Genomic DNA, 20568 nt, shown 5'->3' with positions numbered 1-20568 from the left:
ATATGGATTCAATCCCCTGGGGTAAAGACTTCAGCTGAGGCTGGATAACCCCGGAGCATTTTGTGTTTCTTCCATTTCGCTGTCAGTGTTGTTTATCACTGTCCATTCAGGAACATGGTTGAAATTCCTGGATTATCTTTGCATAATCTGGTAAAGCCAAGAATAGAATACTTTGGTAAATTCACTAAGTAGAAGCTATAGGTATTTCCTTTTTGTATTTTCATTGATCTGTGGTCAGGGTCGTTATCCTTTAAGTCATTGGGTTTGCTAAGAATCAGGGAGCAGCAAATGATACTCCAAGAAGCCACAAAAGAGGGCTTGCTAAAAACTGGCGTGTTTGTATCAAACTGTGGTGTATAATACATGCCTCTCAACTCAAAACAAAAATATGATCAGAAAAAGTGTTTCTTTGAAGAATGATGAAGAGTTTCTAAGCAAATAGTGCTTTCTAGCAACAGTTTTGATTAAAGAAAAAAATGTTTCAAAGTGAATACATTTGTCTCAACTTCCTTAGCAATAGTCATTGTTCACTTGGTTATTAAAAATATATATATTTTTATTTTTTTAAGATTTTATTTATTTGAGAGAGAGAGAGGGAGAGTGAGCACCAGCAGGGGGAGAGACAGAGGGAGAGGGAGAAGCAGGCTCCCCATTGATCAGGGAATCCAACACAGGGCTGGATCCCAGGACCCCAGGATTATGACCTGAGCCGAAGACAGGCACTTAACCGACTGAACCACCCAGGTTCCTCAAGAATATATGTATATATGTATATATGTATATATATATATATACACACATAATCTTTTAAAAAATAATAAATAAAAAATATATACATATATATTTTTTATTTCTTTTTCTTTTTTTTATTTCTTATTTTTTTTTAAAAGATTTTATTTATTAGAGACACAGAGAGTGAGAGAGAGGGGCATTGACACAGGCAGAGGGAGAAGCAGGCTCCATGCAGGGAGCCCGATGTGGGACTCAATCCCGGGTCTCCAGGATCATGCCCTGGACTGAAGGCGGTGCTAAACAGCTGAGCCACTGGGGCTGCCCTATATATATTTTAAAGATAAGAATGCTTTCAGTGCTAATAGATTAAATACTTAACTTCTCTGTTATGGACTAGTGAACATTTACCTTGGAAACATTGTTTGTATAATTATGTATCATGTAACAATGGCTCGTGTGAAAATGATGATGTTTTAAAAAATTGAATCAAGTAATGTAAAAGAGTTGATAGAAAGCTTGCTAAGATTTTCTGAAAGATGAAAAATGTGAAAGGTTATTTTTTTGATGGTGAACAGTTTAAGATTTGCTTTCCTTTGCAGTAGGAAGAAAAAAAAAAGAAAATCAACTCTGATAGTTTTCCTGAATCTTAATGTTCCTTTGCTTAATTAGTTCCCTGAAAACTGGTGTTTAAGTGTGTATGTTTATGTACTTGTATGTCCACTTGGCTAGGTGGAGGTTGATAAAAGGAGAGGAAAGCAGAGTGTTTGATCTTAGAGAAGCCTTACCTTCCTCTGACTGATAACTCAAAATGGGGAAATGATAGCAAAAATAAAAATAATTGTGCACTTGGGATAATCTTGAATGTATTCAGGCAAGGAAGGTATGGCGATTTTAAAAAATTGGCTGCATTTTTTTTTTTTTTTTGCTACCCCTCCTATCAAGAGGGTATGTATCCCTTCCCTTTGAATCTCAGCTGGCTTGTGACTCATTTGACCAATAGATGCAGCAGAAGTGATGCTGTGTGACTTCTGAAACTAGGCCAAAAGGGTGATGTACGTTCAGCTTTTGGAACCCTGAGCCATCATGTAAGTTCCTATGCCATCGTGCTGGGAGAAGATCCAGGTCACACAAGAGGCCATGTGTAGGAGCTCAGCACCAGCTAAGGTCTGACAGGCAGCATCACCAGCCAGACATATGACTGAATATACCTCCAGCTGATTCCAGCACTTCTTTCTCTCCTCTGCCAGAGTCAACCCTAGCTGTTGAGTCTTCCCATCTGAGATCTCAAATATCATGGAAGTGGAGGCAAGTCTTATTCACTGTGCTCTGTTGAAATTCCTGGTCCACGGGATTCATGAGCATAGTAAAATGGTTGTTTTAAATTGCTAAATTTTGGAGTAATTTGCTGTGTGACAAGAGTAAATAAAATAGAGGGATCAAAGAGAGTAGATTTATTGGATTCCAGGGGAAGAAAGCTGGGTTGAGAGAGTACTACAGAGTGGAAGCAAAATTTCTAAACACACAGATAAACCATGAGCAAGGCTTTGTGTGGTGGTTCTTAATCGTTCTGATACCACTCTGAGAACTCTCCTCCGTGTATATTACTTTAACAGGAACCATGAGAATGCAAAAGAATTAGAATACTAATGTTCTCTTATTCTGTCCAGTTTTTCATGAGCTGCTCCAGCTTTCATGGAATATTGCTGAGTGGCATAGGTCCCCTTACCTAGTGCCCTTGGTGACATATAAAATAGTGGTTTTTTTTTTTTTTTTTAAGATTTATTTATGAGAGAGATTGAGAGAGAGAGAGAGCACAAGTGGGAGAGTGGAATAAGGAAAAGCAGGCTTCCCGATGAGCAGGGAGCCTGATGTAGGGCTTGATTCCAGGATCTTGGTCTCATGACCTAGATGAAGGCAGATGCTTCACCAATTGAGCCACCCAGGTGCCCTGAAACAGTGTTTTTAATACTGTTATGTTAAGAAGATTAATATTAGTGTCTTTTTTTTTTAATTTTTTAAATTTATTTATGATAGTCACACAGAGAGAGAGAGAGAGAGGCAGAGACATAGGCAGAGGGAGAAGGCAGGCTCCATGCACCAGGAGCCCGACGTGGGATTCGATCCCGGGTCCCCAGGATCGCGCCCTGGGCCAAAGGCAGGCGCCAAACCGCTGCGCCACCCAGGGACCCCTATTATGTTAAGAAGATTAATAAATGGAACCATATCAAACATTAGGGGTCTAAGTTCACACAAAATTTATGGGACTCCAAGCTGCACAACTCACTTGTCTAATTTGCAAATAATACCACTTAACTCCAAATAAAGGCAGGTATTTAAGCTTATAAGCACACTCAGTCCTTGGTGTAACCCAGCAAGAGTTAAGAGATGCCCAGCAAACCATAAATCCTGAGATGCCCAGCAAACCATAAATCTTGTAAATCAGAATTTTCTTTCAAGTTCACTCCATTTTTTAAAAGTTTTTTTTTTTTTTTAAGTTTATTTAAGTAATCTCTACACCCAATGTATGGCTCAAACTCACGAGTCTGAGCTCTAGAGATCTAGAGTCGTATGCTCTTCCAACTGAGCCAGCCGGGCACACCAAGTTCACTCCATTTGAACCATCATTTCTCTTTCCTGTTGCTCCTGACGTGGCTGTCTTTGGGTTTTGTTTTGGTTTGGTTTTTTGTTTTGTTGGGGTTTTTTTTGGCTGTGGACATTTTTATCTCTTGCTTCCATTGAAGATACAGGTGGAGCAGTAGGCATCAACTTATTATTCTCCATAATTATTCTCCATTCATCTTTCTGGGGTTGCAGAACTATGGGTACATACACTATTTCGATGTTGATGGGGGAGAGGACACCTGACCTTCTAGCAGATGGTTGCCAACTTGCTTACCCCTTCATTCTATTGCTTTTTCTCCAGAAAGTTGCTTTCTGTTTCCATTGTTTTTGTTTCTTTTTTTGTGGACTCCTGTTTTGTGGGACTCTCATATTATATGCATGTATTATACTGAAGGTAACTAAGAATTAAGGTTTTAGTCATAACTTAAATGTGTTAAAATTTAACTTTCTTTTTTTTTCTTTTCTATACCTGAAGCTATGGTTGTTCATGAATCCTTGTTTCCTCTAATCGTAGAAAACACTTGTAATAGGATCTATAAATGGAAGTTTAAGCTGGGATCCTAAAATGACAAATGCCAGATGGCAGAGTGGATTGTGAGATCACAGAGTAGAATTTGTAAAATTTCAAAGGAAATTTCTAAACCTTTCCCCTATTGAAGTTCTAAAGGATAGCTTTGGAAATGGGAAGAGAGGATTGAATAGAGGATGTCTTTGAAGAGAGCTCTGTTGTAAGCTCTTCCTGCCTTGTTTTCCCTCACCTCAAACCTGGTGAGAAGAGTTCCTTAGAAATCTTGATACGTGAGTCAAGCAGTTTTGTGAGGAGGAGGGTGGCACTGTGGACTGGTGTGTGACTTCTGACTGAAAAATGTGAAAGGCAGGAATGTGGACTGGATAGCTGATGCAAGGTGGGAGCAAAGGATGAAAGTGTGTGTTTACTCCATCAGATATAGTCATTGAGAGAAAGAACAGACCTATGGCTCTTTTAAATCTTGTCTAAACCTGATGGGAACCCAAGGGAGAGAATGGACTGTGGCTAGGCAGAGAAAAATGCATCCACCAGGACTAGAAATAAAACTGAATATTCCCAGTGCGGATTTTTGAAGAGGCTCATAAAAGGGATTATAAGTTAGAGGCAGCCTTAGACATCTGTCAGACCAGAGGGTAAAGACCATTGACAGTCCTGATCAAATACTAGCTTTCCTCTTCCCCCTCCTGGTTCCCCTTTCCCTTTTCTCTTTCTCCTGCTTTGACCCTTGATGAGCCAGAAAATACACCTTGCAAGACAGCAAGATGGCGTAGAAGCCTATGGTGGGGGAAATAGCATCATGTTCCATGCTTTGGGTCCACTTACAAAGACCTCAGTTGAAAGGGGAGAAATTGAACTGTAAAATTGGTAATTACTTGAGATTGCACACTTTCATTTCCTGAATTGAGACTTGGTTTGCAACTTGATGTAAACATTTGGGCTTTTTATTATCTGAAAATGACCAGAAAAGTCTGAGACTGCCTGAATTTCATCCAGGATAAAAGGAAGGAACCAAAGAGCAGACTTTTCACTTGCATTTGAACTTTCCTCCTTCCTCCAACTTAGATCTTTAATCCTCCTTGTAGGGGTACTAATCTGCCCTTACTTTTTATATGGCACTGTCGCTATGGCTAATATAAAACTCTTTGCTTAATCTTTTGGGCTTTGGTTGATATCTTGCAAGTCAAACCTTATTGCAATTCAAAACAAAACCATCACTGTACCTTATCAAGCACTTGTGACTTAGTCTCTTTTCCTTTTAAATTTTTTCTAGAAAGACAAAATGTTTTATTTTAAAACGGAAAACTACTGAAAGACAAAAATGTCCATTATATAAATATTTGGAAACTATAAATCTTCTAAAATGTGGTAGGCATTCCTGGAGCTAAATATTGCAAATTATTCTATAGTATGTCTTCTCTAATATCAACAATACTTGATATGATGAAAAATACCAAGAAAATCCAAATAATTCAAAGTCACCATCTTAGTGTTCAACTCAATTATACAAGTAAAAGTTGTGTCCAAGATGTTCCTGACACATGAAGCTTCAGGCGAATTTCAGAAATGTTAACAAAAGTATCTTCCTTTGTTGTCTGTGAATGTTTGAGTATTGCTGTACTGTTGGTTAATACTACAGACACTGGTTCAAGGTCAGCCCAAGGGTCTTGAAGCAACTCATTACATATTCTTTTTTCTCTACCAGGCCCTGAGCCAAATGGTATAGGTCCTTGGAGAACCCTGGGGAAGGGTATGTGGCTGCTCTGGGGAGTAGCCCAATGACGGCTGAGACCCCACAGGGACTTGGAGTAGGAGCCAGAGTAGGAGCCAGAGTAGGTGCCCGGGGCAGTGAATCGGGCTTCCAGGGCAGCTGTCTTCGTCTGCTCCCTGAAGGCCTAGACCTGGCCCATACCGCAGGCAAGTGGTGTGTGATAGGAGTCTCTGTCTCCTACTGTCCCGAGGGGAGGGTGGTCCTGCTGTGCCTCTGCCCGAGATACCCTGGAAGTTGCTTCCCCTTAGTCCTTTGCTTTCGCTTTGAAGTTTGTGTCTTCCGAGAGTTTCGGTTTGTGTCTTCCGAGAGCTGATGAAGCAACTCAGTTGGCCACTCTGTTCTAGGCTATAGGCAGGAAGCCTCAGGGAAACTAGGAATTACTAAAGGTTATGAGACCAAAACTGGATACGTTTAATATTTTAAAAATATGATCCTGCCACTTGCCAACGTTAGGCAGGTGCACGGCATATATTTCCACTGGTCTTCATTTGGCTCATAATGTCAAGGAAGGTCATGACATTTGTAAGGCTGTCTCTGAGCTATACAAAGAAGTGTAGAAATGTCAGCTGTCTCCACGTCAGCAATTATGACTAGAGAGGAATTATTCTTTCCTTCGCTTTGTGGTGTTGTGAGATCTTAGTTGGTGGAACTGAATAGAATAGAATAAAAGTGAGGATATCATTAATCACATAATAGTATTTACTACCATTGTTGAACACGGAGTGACATTTTAATGGTATGAAACTGGCGAAGTCTTATTGATCAGGATCCTTGAAAGATCTTTGATAATTTGTGCCATTCTTTCAGGCTGTTTATTTGGACAACAGTTACTTATCCATCACTTCCTTAATTTCAAGTTGGTATAAATGCAGACATAGGAACAATTTTGTGCTTCATTGAAAAACTATGCACTGTGTAGGGGACATCCTTTTATGTTATCTGCTTCTTTTTACAATTATATAAATTGTAGATAACTGATAGTCCTGTAAACAAAATTCTTGTCTATAGACACGTAAATTTTGTCTTATCTAGTAGAGGTTCCACCGACCACCCTCCTCCACTGTGGAAGAAGCTAGTTTTGCCTTCATTTGCACATTCATTTCTCATTGCTTTACTCCATGTAAATTTGGGCATTTTTTGACTTCTGCTTTGAATTGGTTGCGAAACCTCCTCAGTTTCCTCATTGAATTAAATAAAATCCTTAATACACATTCATTTTTGTATCTGTATGAGAGTCATGGTTTTACCTTTCTTTGAAAACTATCTTTCATCAGTGAATTGTCAAAATATTAGTATCTGGTAATCCACATGTTGCTAACCAATGATGTGACGCTGTGATTATTGTAGCAGAGGTTTGATACGGAACTATGAATTTTTAATCAAAATTTATTGGTTATTTGCCTTTGAAAATCAGTGGCTTCGGTGATGCTGCTGTGCAGCCTATTATTTATGGGCAACAGGGCAAAGAATGTGCAGGTTTAAGGCAAGAGAATTCCTATGAATTCAAAACTACTGTGGGATCCCTTGACGCTTCCTCTGCTCATTCTCCCGTTACTGAACCAGAGGACAACAGGAGCATAAAAGAATGAAAATATCAACACCAAATTATAAGAGGTCAAGGGCACCTGTACTCCCTGTGCTCCAGGACATCCAGAATGACTTCCCTTCTGATAACGTCAGTAGAGATCATCTCCTAGAGGCTTAGGAAAATGTAAAGGGCAGTTTCTATATTTAACTAGAAGACTTCTGATGTTTTTTGATGGCAAATTAAAAAGAATCAGAGTGGTTCCTTGGCATGAAAATCTTCTCTAAACACACAATATTATTATAGTAGCAAGTCATGAAAAAGGCCTGATACAGGTTGACATCCATGACCTTGTCAACATTGATGGGAACTTGTGTGGAAACCAATTTTTGTCTTCTTTGAAGTCTGAAGTTTTGAGTAGACTCTAGCTGCTTTGCTAGGGCCCTGATGCTGATTAGTTCTGATCTCTACCCTTTAAGATTCTCTTAGCAATTTGGCTGCTGTACAAGTGCTGCTGGAGGCATGTTCTACTGGTCTTCACAAATAGGGTAGTGTATTTGACTCTAAGTGTCTGACACAGAAGAGACCATGCCAACCAAAGTTAAACACTGTCACTTGTTGAAGTAAAAACATATTCTAAGGCAGTATGTTTTCCCCATCTACCTGGTCTATCCCCAATCATCCTGCCTCAGACAAACTCCACTTTTGATATTTGATACTTGGTCAAGTTACTAGACAGGAAGAGAAAAAGTATGTGTGATCCCCATAAAGTCTAATTAGAGCAAAGGTGTCATATGGGGCTGGAACATTTCTCTGGACACTTTTTTTTCTGGTGATGGGAACAGTTATTCCCATCTAACTTCGATAATAGTTGTATAAATAATTGCTGCACAAGTGCCTCAGATGAAACACATTCACATTTTATTTTTTAATTTAGGAGTAGAAGCCACTTTGCAAGAGTCTTGTGCTTACCTTCTGCTATGGGTCTGAATTTTGTAAAACTGTTTCCTAAATTTATATTGTTGGGATCATAGCTATCCAACTTTGGGGATGCTTTGTTCACTAGAGCATGAGAGTATAATATGTTTCTTTTAAATCAGGTCTTTAAAGCTACAGTAAAGTGACCTGTACCAAATGTATGGTGTGATTCCCATTCTGTAAGATCTGCAAGGTTAACTCTTACAATATCATAATTTATGCTTTCTATATATCTTTTTAAAATGCCTGTAAAAATGTGATTGTGGTGCTTTTTTTTATTTCTCTGAACTTGGAGAATTAGAGGAAGCATATTAAAATTTCATGTGGATTATTGCCCTCTATTGAGGCTCAGTGTCTCTGAATTTTACAAAGCTTGGTAGGGGGCACCATCCCATTCTGACCCCTGTGTATCTATAGAGATTAAAAAGATTTTTGCTTTCTTGATACAGATGTTTTCAATTCAAATGACTGTTTTGTTGTCCTTTAAAAAGATAGCCTAAATATCTGCCGGGCTTCCCCCGGCCCGCCCCCCCCCCCCCCCCCTTAATGGTGAATCACAGTTCTCCATTCAAAGGGTGCTTAGCTGGCTCATTTAGTAGAGCATGTGACTCTTGATCTTGGGGTCATGAGTTCAAGCCCCATGTTGGACATAGAGGTTTCCTTTTTTAAATAAAGCATATGCACAATTATCCATCCCAATGAAATATAGTATTTTCCAAGGTAGTGAATAATTTGTTAGTTCCTTAAGTCATTATTTTAGGAAGAGAATAAGGTGCTGCTGTGTGTTGCATGCAACTAAGGCAGGCTTAAATGTGAAACATGCTGGAACCTCAGGTACATGGGCTGGCCTGAAGCAGAAGGAAGCTGGGATTGAGATGAAACAGAAATGAAAGTGTACAGGTGGGGAGGCCATGCAACACAACGCTTTGTGTCTAAAGGGTGTAGCAATATGAGCTTGTCAGGCAGTTAGTGATCTGAGGTACATACATGTCTAGGAGAGTGCTTCTGCGGGCTCTAATATGTGCTCTACTTAGTAGCTAAGTCCAGAAGCAGAAAATTGTTTTGTGTATGCCAGTCCAGTAGCTCCTGGCAGGACCTCTACAAGATTATAATAAACAGGATCCAGATCCTGAAGATAGATTAGGCAGGAACTAGGCAGAGAATCAGGATGTGAAATATTTTAGAAAGAGCATGTGATTTGGAGCCAGACTGAAACAATTATCTGGGCATTTTCCCATCTTAGCTGTGTGACTTTAATAAGTTTCTTAATCTCTCTGAGTCTCAATTTCTATAACAGTAAAGTAGAATAATAATCATTACCTCACAGATTGTTATAAGGATTGGAAATGCTATATGTAAAATATCCAGCATAGTAGTAGACCCACAATATGGCATCCATTCTTAATTGGTTAAGACATTGGTCCTAGTAAAGGATGAGAGCTCCAAACAGTTGAATCAAGGCAGATGCTCAGTCTGAAGGACTGAGATGACTTGGTCAGGGAGAAGTCAGGTAGGAAATACTGTGACCTGGTTATGTGGGATTCCAAGGCTCATTCCTAGCAAACCATACATCTTGTTACAGGCTGGAAGGCCTGGGGCTGCCGATAAAGAATATCTCAGAATGGGCCTAACTCAGAGGCCAGCCCCTATAGCGGTCAGAGGACAAAAAGAGTGATCAGAGAAGGCAAAAATGCCAATGCTTTTGTTGGTGAAACCTGTGGCCTAGTGGAGTAGTCTATGGTCTATATCTCTAAAGGGACCAGATCTTTCTTTTGGTCTTGGAAGATACTGAATTCTCAAATATGTGTGTGTGTGTGTTGCAATTTTACTGTTGCAGGAAGAGAGGGCATTAGCAATAATGATTGTTATTCATAGAATCCTTTCACTAACCTATATTATTGTTTATTGTATGCTATCCTTGCCATAAGTATATTATCATTTCTGCTTAATACATTAGGAAAATATAGAGTGATCAAGTGATTTGTTCACATCACAATTGGAACTAGAATCTATGTAGCATTTCTTCTAGACCAGAGTTTTTCCCCTTGTGTAGATTTTTTAAAAAGATTTTATTTATTTATTCATGAGAGATGCAGAGAGAGGCAGAGACACAGGCAGGAGAAGCAGGATCCCTTCATGGAGCCTGATGCACTGCTCAATCCCAGGACCCTGGGGTTAACAACCTGAGCCAAAGGCAGAGGCTCAACCACTGAGCCATCCAGGTGTCCCTCCACTTGTGTAGATTTAAAAATAAAATGTTTTGAAGGGATTTTTGGCATTGTAAATAGGGCACAATTTCCTCTGTGACTTGTGGGATTTATTATTTTTTTTTGGTCATATAATGAGTATATTGGTAATTGTACCTTTAATTGTACCTCCATGTAGATTACAGATGGGTAAAATTTATGGGAGATTTTATGGCAGAATTTAAATTCCTAATCCCAGGGAAAACTTGCCTGACAGCACACTTTTTGAGGTAGTTAAGAGCTCAGTAAAGAGAACAGGATGGTTCTGGATTTGTCTGTAGCTAGTTGTGTGGCTTTTGGCAAGTCTCCCAGACTTAAAGTCTGGTGGACTGTGTCATCCTAGCTGTAGTGTCCTAAGTGACCTTTGAAAGCTTCTTTCACCTCTTGGTAATAATGATACTCTGCTCCAAGCACTGTGTTTTATGGATAGTATCATTTGTGGGTATAATCACCTCTCTTTGATAGAAGAGGGCCCGGAGGCTCAAAGAGATGAAGAGACTTGCCAAGGCTGCCCCAGACCTAAACAGAAGAGCAGTCTCCAGTGAAGGAAAGGATTGGGGTCCTCAAATCCTTCGCTTGTTCCACTGTGCCAGATCACTAATCAGTTAGTTTCTGTACACTTTATTGGTGAGAAGTCAGAGAACTGTTAGGGTAATGGCCTCCAGAGTTGGGGATACCCTCCCAGGCGGGTGCAAAATACTCCATTGTGAGATAGAAAAGAGTGTCTCCACTTTGATTTATATTTATCTCATACTTTTTTTTTTTTTTTTTTTTAATTTTTTTTTTTTTAAATTTCTCTTTATTTATGATAGTCACACAGAGAGAGAGAGAGAGAGAGGGGCAGAGACACAGGCAGAGGGAGAAGCAGGCTCCATGCACCGGGAGCCTGATGTGGGATTCGATCCCGGGTCTCCAGGATCGCGCCCTGGGCCAAGCAGGCGCCAAACCGCTGCGCCACCCAGGGATCCCTATCTCATACTTTAAACATATTTATTTTGGGCATATTTTATAATGTACATAGTCAATAGTATGTCTTTATGATTTATAAGTAATTTACATATATCATATATGGAACTTTATAGAATATGCACTATTCTTGCTTTTTCCTGAAAGGAGAAAAGTTTGGAGAGCCCCCATTTTTAAATCTAATTTAAATTTTTTATTTAAAAAATGATCATGAAAAAAAATGATCATGAAGGTATAAATGGGCCATAAAAATATTGTATAATAGAAACCAACTTGAAAATGATTTTATTTGGATTTGATCTTTTGGATTATTTATACTTTCAAATTATCTGAGACCACTATTCACCTGTATCGAAGCAGGTAGGTGGAAAATTGATTCAAGAGATATCTACTTCATGTGGATTTGACTTTAGTAATCTTGCTGTTTCTGGTATTCTCATAATAATAATAGATACTGTTATATATTTATGTGCCAGGAACATGATAAACATTTTAAGTTGTATCTCATTTAATCCTCACCACAGTCCTGTGAGGCAGGATTAATAGCTCTATTTTATAGAAGGGATTTGAAGTTAATAAAATGCTGAGACTTGCCCAGATTGCCTTGCCAGAATTTGGACTTTGATCTTTCTGATTCTTAAATTCCCAACTTCCCTGTTTGGTAATCTGTATTGAACATGTCATATGTCTTTACTAAAATATTAACTTCATAAAAATCAAGGATTTTTTTCTATTTTTTAGAACAATTAAAATAGATGCTACAATACACATTTTATCTAACCATATCACAAAGCTTCCAGAGTGCTCATGTAAGAGATCACACAACAAAATTATATATCTTATGCATTTTTTTCTCATTCTCTTTAAATAGAAGTACAATTCAGTTCTGATAGGGTTCCCTAATATTTTTGAACAATTATGTCACACTCAGTATTTCAAAATTAAAATAACTAATGTTTAATTATTTATAAGTAATTTACCAATCAGAATAGGTAATTTTGCTATTTGTTACAGGAAAAGTTAAGGATATAAATTATCTTGTCCTCTAATTAGGTTTGATTCTATTTTGTTCCATTAGTTTCTACTAAAAATTGAATACATTGTTTTGTCAAGTGAGGGCAAATTGCTTTTTTTTTTTTTTTTTCAATTGAAGTATAGTTGAAACAATGTTATATGGTTTCAGGAATACAATTTAGTGATTGGACAAGTCTATACTGTGCTCACCACAAGTGTTGCTACCAATCACCATAGAAGGCTATTAAAATACCATTGGCTGTGTTCCCTATGCTGTGCCTTTCATCCCTGTGACTTATTCATACTGGAAAGGTGTATTTCCCATTCTCCTTCACTCATTTTGCTTATCCCTTCACCAGAGCCCCCATTTGCTTTTTTTTTTTTTTTTTTAAGATCTATTTATTCATGAGAGAGACACACAGAGAGAATCAAAGACATAGGCAGAGGGAGAAGCAGACTGCCTACAGAGAGCCGGATGTGGGACTTGATCCCGCCCTGAGCTCTGGATCCCTCCCTGAGCGGAAAGATGCTCAACCACTGAGCCCACCCAGGCGTCCCTCCCCCATTTGGTTTTTAATGTTAGGTAAAAAAATTCAACGACAAAAAAAGAGGATACAGAAATAAGTCTATTAATTATGTGATATAAAACTAATCTGGTTTTATAAGCTACAATACACTAGATTGTAGATTTCGATAACATTAAAAAAACACTTATTTAAATTCAGTTAATTAACATATAGTATATTATTAGTTTCAGAGGTATAGTTCACTGATTTATCAGTCTTGTATAACACCCAGTGCTCATCACATCACCTGCCCTCCTTAATGTCCATCACCCAGTTACCCCATCCCCCCACCTCCCTTCCCTCCAGCAACCCTAGGATTAAGAGTCTCTTAGGGTTTGTCTCCCTTCAATAACAGTTTCCGTTGGAAATAGATAAAGGGAGATTTTTAGAAAATGGCTAATTACACAGAAAGAGAACTTCAGTGGAAAAAAAGAAAGGATTAAATTTGGCCACTGGGTGTCAATCTTGATCCGTATTCACAACCAGTTAGGGAAAGAGAAATAAATCTTAAATGACTTCAGATTTTCTTTGTAATTTTCTCTCCAGAGAGTAAGGGGAACAATTATTTAATAACTAACACAATAACACGCTTACTCTTTCACTACCTTGAAGATTTTAATCTTTAGAAAATCGAAGGAGATAATGAAGACTAAAAAAGCAAAAGAAGCAGGTTTATTGAAAATGGACTGACATTTGCACCTTTAAAATCTTCTTGGGCTGAGCTTGATTAGCTATGTAAGACATCATTGGGTGACTTTGTTTCTGCACAGTACTTTGTGTAAAATTTCAAAATCCTATTGGTCAAATACTAGTCTGGAAAATATAGCTCTCAATTAAATGTTGCATTTTATTTCATGATTTCCTTTTCAAACCAGAAAAAAGATAAAACTACAAAAGGCATATAGCGTAGATGGATATCTCAGTCCCACAATCCCCTTATCTATACCTCTTTCCAATGTATCTTTCTAGAATCTAGACATATGTGTGCATACAAAAGCGTTTATGTATACCTGCTTCTTCCTTTTAAGAAAAAATACACAAATGGCACAGGATACATGACATTCTGTAACTTTCATTGTTTTAATGTTTAATAATGTATCTTGGCAGTTGCTTTGTATCTGTCAATATAGATCTGCTTCATTTTTAGTTAAGACCATCCTTTAAAAATATAATAGATAGTGTGCTGATGTTCTCATCTCTTAGGATTTTAAAAGTGGCACTGAAAGCAGGAATTTGGTCAGACATGCCAATCCAGATTAGAGGAAATGGAACGCAGAGAAGTTGGGCGTCCTCACCTCTGATGGTGAGCAAGTCTTTGATGCCCCTTCTCCTCCTCCTTCAAAACCTGTCCAACAACCCTGAACATACCACTGACTTCTGTTTATCTTTCACTCCCTGATAAATCTCCTTGGAAGCTGGTGGTTCACTTAAGCCAAGCCACAGCCATATCATAGCCCCTAAGGCAAACCATAGCATGTTATGGCCCAGAATAAAATATACCATAAAATAGATAAAACTGGATATTTGTGAATAACATTTTGAAAACCTCGTTTGGATTAAAACAATGCAGCTTGATTTCATTCATTTCTGAGCTCCTGACTTGGAATGTACATATTTTCATTTGTTTGAATTTAATTTTAGACTTAATTTTGTCATCCTATAAACAGAACTGCCTCAAATGAATCTCTATAATTATTGTGGGTTTCTGTGGCCCCAAATTTACGCTTCCATTATGTTGGACTGACACTGATACCATTCTGGACAAAATGTCAGTAATCTTTCTGACACCAGGGCAATCATCACATGTTGAGATACAGCTTCAATGAGTAGCCAATGACCTCAAACTTTTTAGAGTTGCTGCATTCTGCTGCAGGGTTCAGCATCCCCTCCCATCCCAAGCACTGTGGGAGGCTGTACCCAGGCTTCGAATTCATTTGGTTTTGAGCACTTTTAGAATGTTCCTTCATTTCCTTTGGAATCATTAGGCATTAGAGATGCCTAGGTGCTAAGTGCTGGGGGCTGCTTGTTACCAATCTATATTCTCTTTCTCAGCATAGTACTTAGAACCCTTGCTTAGTAAATGGCCCTGTGAAAAGCCTCAGGGCTTTCCAGTTCTACCAGCAGTATAAAACAGGCTCTTTGGAGTGTCTGCAGTATCTCCTTCTAAGAATTGGGAGACACGGTCAGGTACTTGTGTTCAGTGGGGAGAGTTGGAAGTTTTATACGCTGTTAAGGATGTTTGGAGGCTGCTCTTGATTTGTAGCTGAAGCCCTATTATCCTCAGAAGCTTCTATGGCATGTTGGCTGGGAATGACTTTATAAGTTGGGGCTGCCCAGCAGGTTGATCTGTGTAGACCTTTGGGAACAGTATTTCAATGCACCTTTAGAATCTTGTGGCTCTTTAGCTTATCAGGGCCTTCAAAGCATTAATGCAGCTTCTGAAAGGGTCTAGTACAAAGGAGGGAGGCCAGAGCCACCGGCAGCACAAAAAAGAGTGGCTGTATTTCCTTGCCTCTCAGCCCTTCACCACCAATGATCCAGAAGAGTGAGTTCTCTTCCTGGTACTTCTCTAGGGAACTTTGGCCTTTACTTTTGCCTTTGGCTGGCAACTGCTGCCAAACCCAGGGTCAGGCTGGCCTTTCAGAAAGGCAAATGTGGGATTTAGTACCATTTCTTGTGCGCCCCTGAGCACACTAACAGGGTTTTCATCTGTGAAATAAAATGATAACAGTGCCTGTGGAAGTAAATAAGATGATGTATGTAAAGAGCTTGGCACAATGTTGGCTGAGTGTAAGCACTCAATAAAGAGTGGCCACTAATATCAGGAGAGAAGGTTGCTTTAGTGGCTACCTGAGTAGGGTGATTTTAGTTGTTTCTTGTCTACAAGATGTCCTGCCCTCCTGACTCTCTGATTTGTGAAATTCTGTAACCAGAAATTCACTCCTTAAAATCAAAATGTCTTGGTCAGTATAAACACTTTTGTGAGAAAAAATATTCAGGCTTGGCAACCATTAACACATTAATGAGAATAAATTAATCTTAATAACAGATTTTGATAGAGAAATAAGGGCACTGAGCACTTTGGGGAAGAGAAATTTTCACTGAATAGGGAAAAAGCAAAGATTATCAAGGCTCAGGACACTATAGGTAATTTTTTCTACTTTGAAGTTCTATGTAGAGCTCTCTTATTTCTTTGAATTTTGTGTCTCTTTGGGAAAAAAATGACCCATTATATATTCAGTGCCATGTTCCTTTTCTTCATTATTAATCACTCATTAATTTCTTTTTTTAAATTTTAATATTTTATTTTTATTTTATTTTTAAAAAGATTTTATTTATTTATTCACGAGAGACACACAGAGAGAGGCAGAGACATAGGCTGAGGGAGAAGCAGGCTCCCTACAGGGAGCCCGATGTGGGACTCAATCCCAGAACCCCGGGATCACAACCTGGGGATCCCAAAGGCAGATGCTCAACCGCTGAGGCCACCCAGGCGTCCCTACTCATTAATTTCTTTGCTTAAGTTAGAGTAAGACTAAAAACAGCATGACAACAGGGACCCTATCTATGCTCTTATTATCCATGTATACTGCCATAGTGCCATCAAAAATATTTGTCTTTGAAATAAGGTAAATAGGCACAATATTTTATAAATCTCTCTATAAAGTTACAAATTATATATATAATTATGTACAATGGAATTAAATTACATATTTATATATAGTTACGTGTAATTGAATATACATTCAATTGAATGGATATGAATGTTGTATTTGAATATATATATATACACGCTTGAAAGTGGTGTGTAGTTGAAAGTATATATCCATATTTCCATTCTGATGGGTGTATTCTTTCAGAAGAGACCTTGTACCTTTTCTAGTTAAATGTAGTTACTTTACAAAGAGGATCTTTTTTTTTAAAGATCTTATTTATTCATGAGAGACCAGAGAGAGAGGCAGAAACACAGGCAGAGGGAGAAGCAGACTCCATGCACGGAGCCCGATGCGGGACTCAATCCCAGAACCCTGGGATCATTACCTGAGCCAAAGGTAGATGCTCAATCACTGAGCCACCCAGGTGTCCCTATAAAGAGGAATTTAAAATCCAAAGTGGAAAAGTCACTCCCTTTAGGTCTCACAAATAATTAGTGGCAGAGCAGGGATGAAATCTGGGGACTTCCAAAATGGTATTCACTGTATAGTATTCAGTGTAACTGAGTGGTCAATGAATGCCTGAGATAGCTAGATTGGCTCAAAACATATTTGCAGTTAATATCTGGAGCCAAGTACTCAAAGATGTAATTTAAGCTTATTAAAATATATACTTTTTAAAATAAACCTATGTGGTTAGAAACCAGAACAATGGTTACCCTTGGGGGAAGAGAGTAACCAAAGGGGTCATGAGGGAAGCTTCTGGGAAGTTGATAATATTCTGACTCTTCATCTAACTGTATACTTAGTGATTTGTGTATATATTTTATCCTTTAATTAATTACTTCATTTAAGTTTGTTTGTTTGTTTGTTTATTTATTTATTTATTTAATTATTTATGAGAGACACACAGAGAGAGGTAGAGACATAGGCGGAGGGAGAAGCAGGCTCCCCACTGGGAGCCTGATGCAGAACTCTATCCCAGGACCCCAGGATCAAGCCCTGAGCCAAAGGCAGGTGCTCAACCACAGAGCCTCCCAGGTGCCCCTTACTCTTTAATTTAAAAAGTTTACTTGAAAGAAAAATAAAAAATAAAAAGTTTACTTGGAAGGATGTAGATTGGCTAGGTGCCATCTATATGTAAGGCCCTGAAGTGCTATTGTTTTATGGATATTAAGGTAAGAGTTGAAACAGGTAGTGGTAGGGCAGAGGTTTACATTTTTGCATGGTCATATTTAATCCTCCAGCTTTGTCCTTTCGTACTTTGCTGGTTTTTCCAAAATAAGCAAATTTATTTAAGAAATGTCACAGATAAACATCTACCCTGTGGGTATTGTCCAAATTATATGGAAAAATACAGGGGCTTGTAGGTTTATGATTATTGCCACGGGCCCAGGGTTAGAAATGCCTGTCTGCTGTTTGGTCACCGTATAACCTTTTTATGTGCCCTTATCTGATGTTCTTTCCACCGCAGGCGGAAAAGAGGGGATGAGGGGATGATTATTTTTCCTTCGGGCTCTGCAAGGACCTTGTACAGGGATGGAGGCGGGTGACAGATGCACAGCTATGAGTTGAACATAGCTATTTCAGATGTTCAGCATGTTTCTACACTTCTGCTCCTCTCAGTGTTCAAGGCAGGTCCAAGAATATTTTTCTTGAATGTTAGCACAGAAGGGAGTGGGAATTAATGGGTTTTTATCAAGAAATAGGAGGAGGAGGCGGCTGAATGCCATTGATGTAAAACTGACTATAGCCTGCCACCTATTTCTCATTCTTTGATCTTTTGCCATGATTTTCACCTTTCGAAGTGTTATTTAAGGCTTTGCCATGGAAATACGGCATTCTTATAGGCTCACCAGAGCCAATACAGCTCTTGCAATTTTATGGATTTTTAAAATCCCTAAATTAATTATAGAAAACATGTGCCATTTTATATTTAAAATAGCTAACAGCTTTCTACGAATATAGTGATAGTTGTCCCAAGGTTCTGTATTCCCATTCATTAGCTACTATTTCTTTTTTTAATATGACAACTCATCATATGAAGCTGCTCTTTTTCTTTGCCTCCAAAGTCGCTAAAAAATTCTTTTGAAGTGCAAATTCCTTTGATTTCACTCTCCCTTTTCTGGTTAAAATAAGAAAAACATTAATTAAAAAAATTATATATGCCAATTTTAGCAATGAAAAATGTTCTCAAAAAAAAAAAAAAAGAAAAAGAAAAAGAAAAATGTTCTTCTAACATAGTTTGAAGCATTTAGAAATAGTAAGACCCTTATCAACATTTTGACTTAGTTCATATAATCATTTATTGCCTTTGGCTCCCTATTTTTTTTTCAGCTTTATTACAGTATAACTGATGAGTAAATTTGTAAGATATTTAAACTGTGATGTGATGATTTGATATACATGTACATTTTGAAAGTATTCCCTCCATGGGTTTAATTAGTACATTCCTCACCTCACATATTAATTTTTTTATGATAACATTTAAATTATAGTCTCAGCAAATTTCAGTTATACAATACAGTGTTACCAACTAAAGTGATCATGTAATACATTGGATCATTAGATCCTCAGATCTTATTCATCTTATAACTGAAAGTTCATATTCTTTTACCAACCTCGGGGCATCTTGGTGGCTCAGTGGTTGAGTGTCTGCCTTTGGCTCTGGGCATGATCCCGGAGTCCTAGGATTGAGTCCCACATCAGGCTCCCTGCTCAATAGGGAGTCTCCTCACCGGGAGTCTGCTTCTCCCTCTGCCTATGTCTCTGCCTCTCTTTCTCTGTCTCTCATGAATAAATAAATAAAATCTTAAAAAACGCAAATATCTTTTACCAACTTCTCCCTACCTCTGTTACACCCCAACCCCTGACACCCACTTCTCTGCTCTGTTTTAATGAGTTTGACTCTTATTTGGATTCCACATATAAGTGCTTCCATGCGGTATTTGTCTTTCTCTGTCTGGCTTATTTCACTTAGGATACTGTTTGACTCCCTATTCAATGTGTGCTAAAACTCCTTTAAGGTCTCAGCTCTGTGTGTCTCAAGCCAGATCAAAGATACCTATAAGTAAATAAAAAGACAGAAGTTCAAAGAGTAAACATTTTGACCTAATGCTGTTTAAAATTCAGGTTTTACAAAATACTTGCTATATAGTTGGCACCATAGTTCAGCAATTCCATTTGTGGTCTACTCATTATGTATCAAGCTCCGTGTTGGGCATTACACAAAATAATGACTTTCAGAGTTGCATTTGTGTAGAAGGAGGTGATTATTCCTTAACTTGAGAATGAAATCATTGTATTAGATATGAACCCAAAGAGAAAATGGGTCTCTGAAACCAATTTCGTTCTGCACTTTTGCTGTTTTAATATTTTAGTCTTTCAGTACATGTTTTTTGAAAGCCATGTCTTCACAAATGCAATGATGCATCCATGGCAATTTAAATTAAAAGCTTCAAACACAGCCACTATTTTAAAAATTATGTGAGTTGAGAGGGGAAAACCAGAAGAGACGAATGAAAATATTATAGTGAATGCTTGATGTAAATGAAATGGAGACACAAGTATTGGCTCAGTACTTATTTTGAGGCCCAGAGATTAAATTTTTTTCCATTGAATGATATTGGGAAACTTCTTTAAACAATTTTGTGCTCAGAAGCACATCCATTGAAAAGATTCTGGAACTACTACTCCCATCTACATCCCACATTCCAGCCCTATCTCTAGTTCAGAGATCTGAGAGTCAAAGAGAGATTTTTGAAAATAGGATTTTCTTCTCTTTTTTGTTGTAATTCAACCTGAGAGCTTTTCATTTAAGTTTTCATTCCTGGGGGAAAACAAAAACCTACTACCAAACCTGATAATACTTTCTTGGCTGGCTGCAGATAAGAGTTTTTGCCATAAATGAATGAGTTGATTTTGATTTGGCTTAACATTATTCCAGTAAATTTGTTGTTGAAGGAGATA

This window comes from Vulpes lagopus, chromosome 11 (genome assembly GCF_018345385.1).
Source record: "Vulpes lagopus strain Blue_001 chromosome 11, ASM1834538v1, whole genome shotgun sequence".
NCBI lineage: Eukaryota > Metazoa > Chordata > Mammalia > Carnivora > Canidae > Vulpes > Vulpes lagopus.
Note: the sequence above shows the minus strand (reverse complement) of the source record.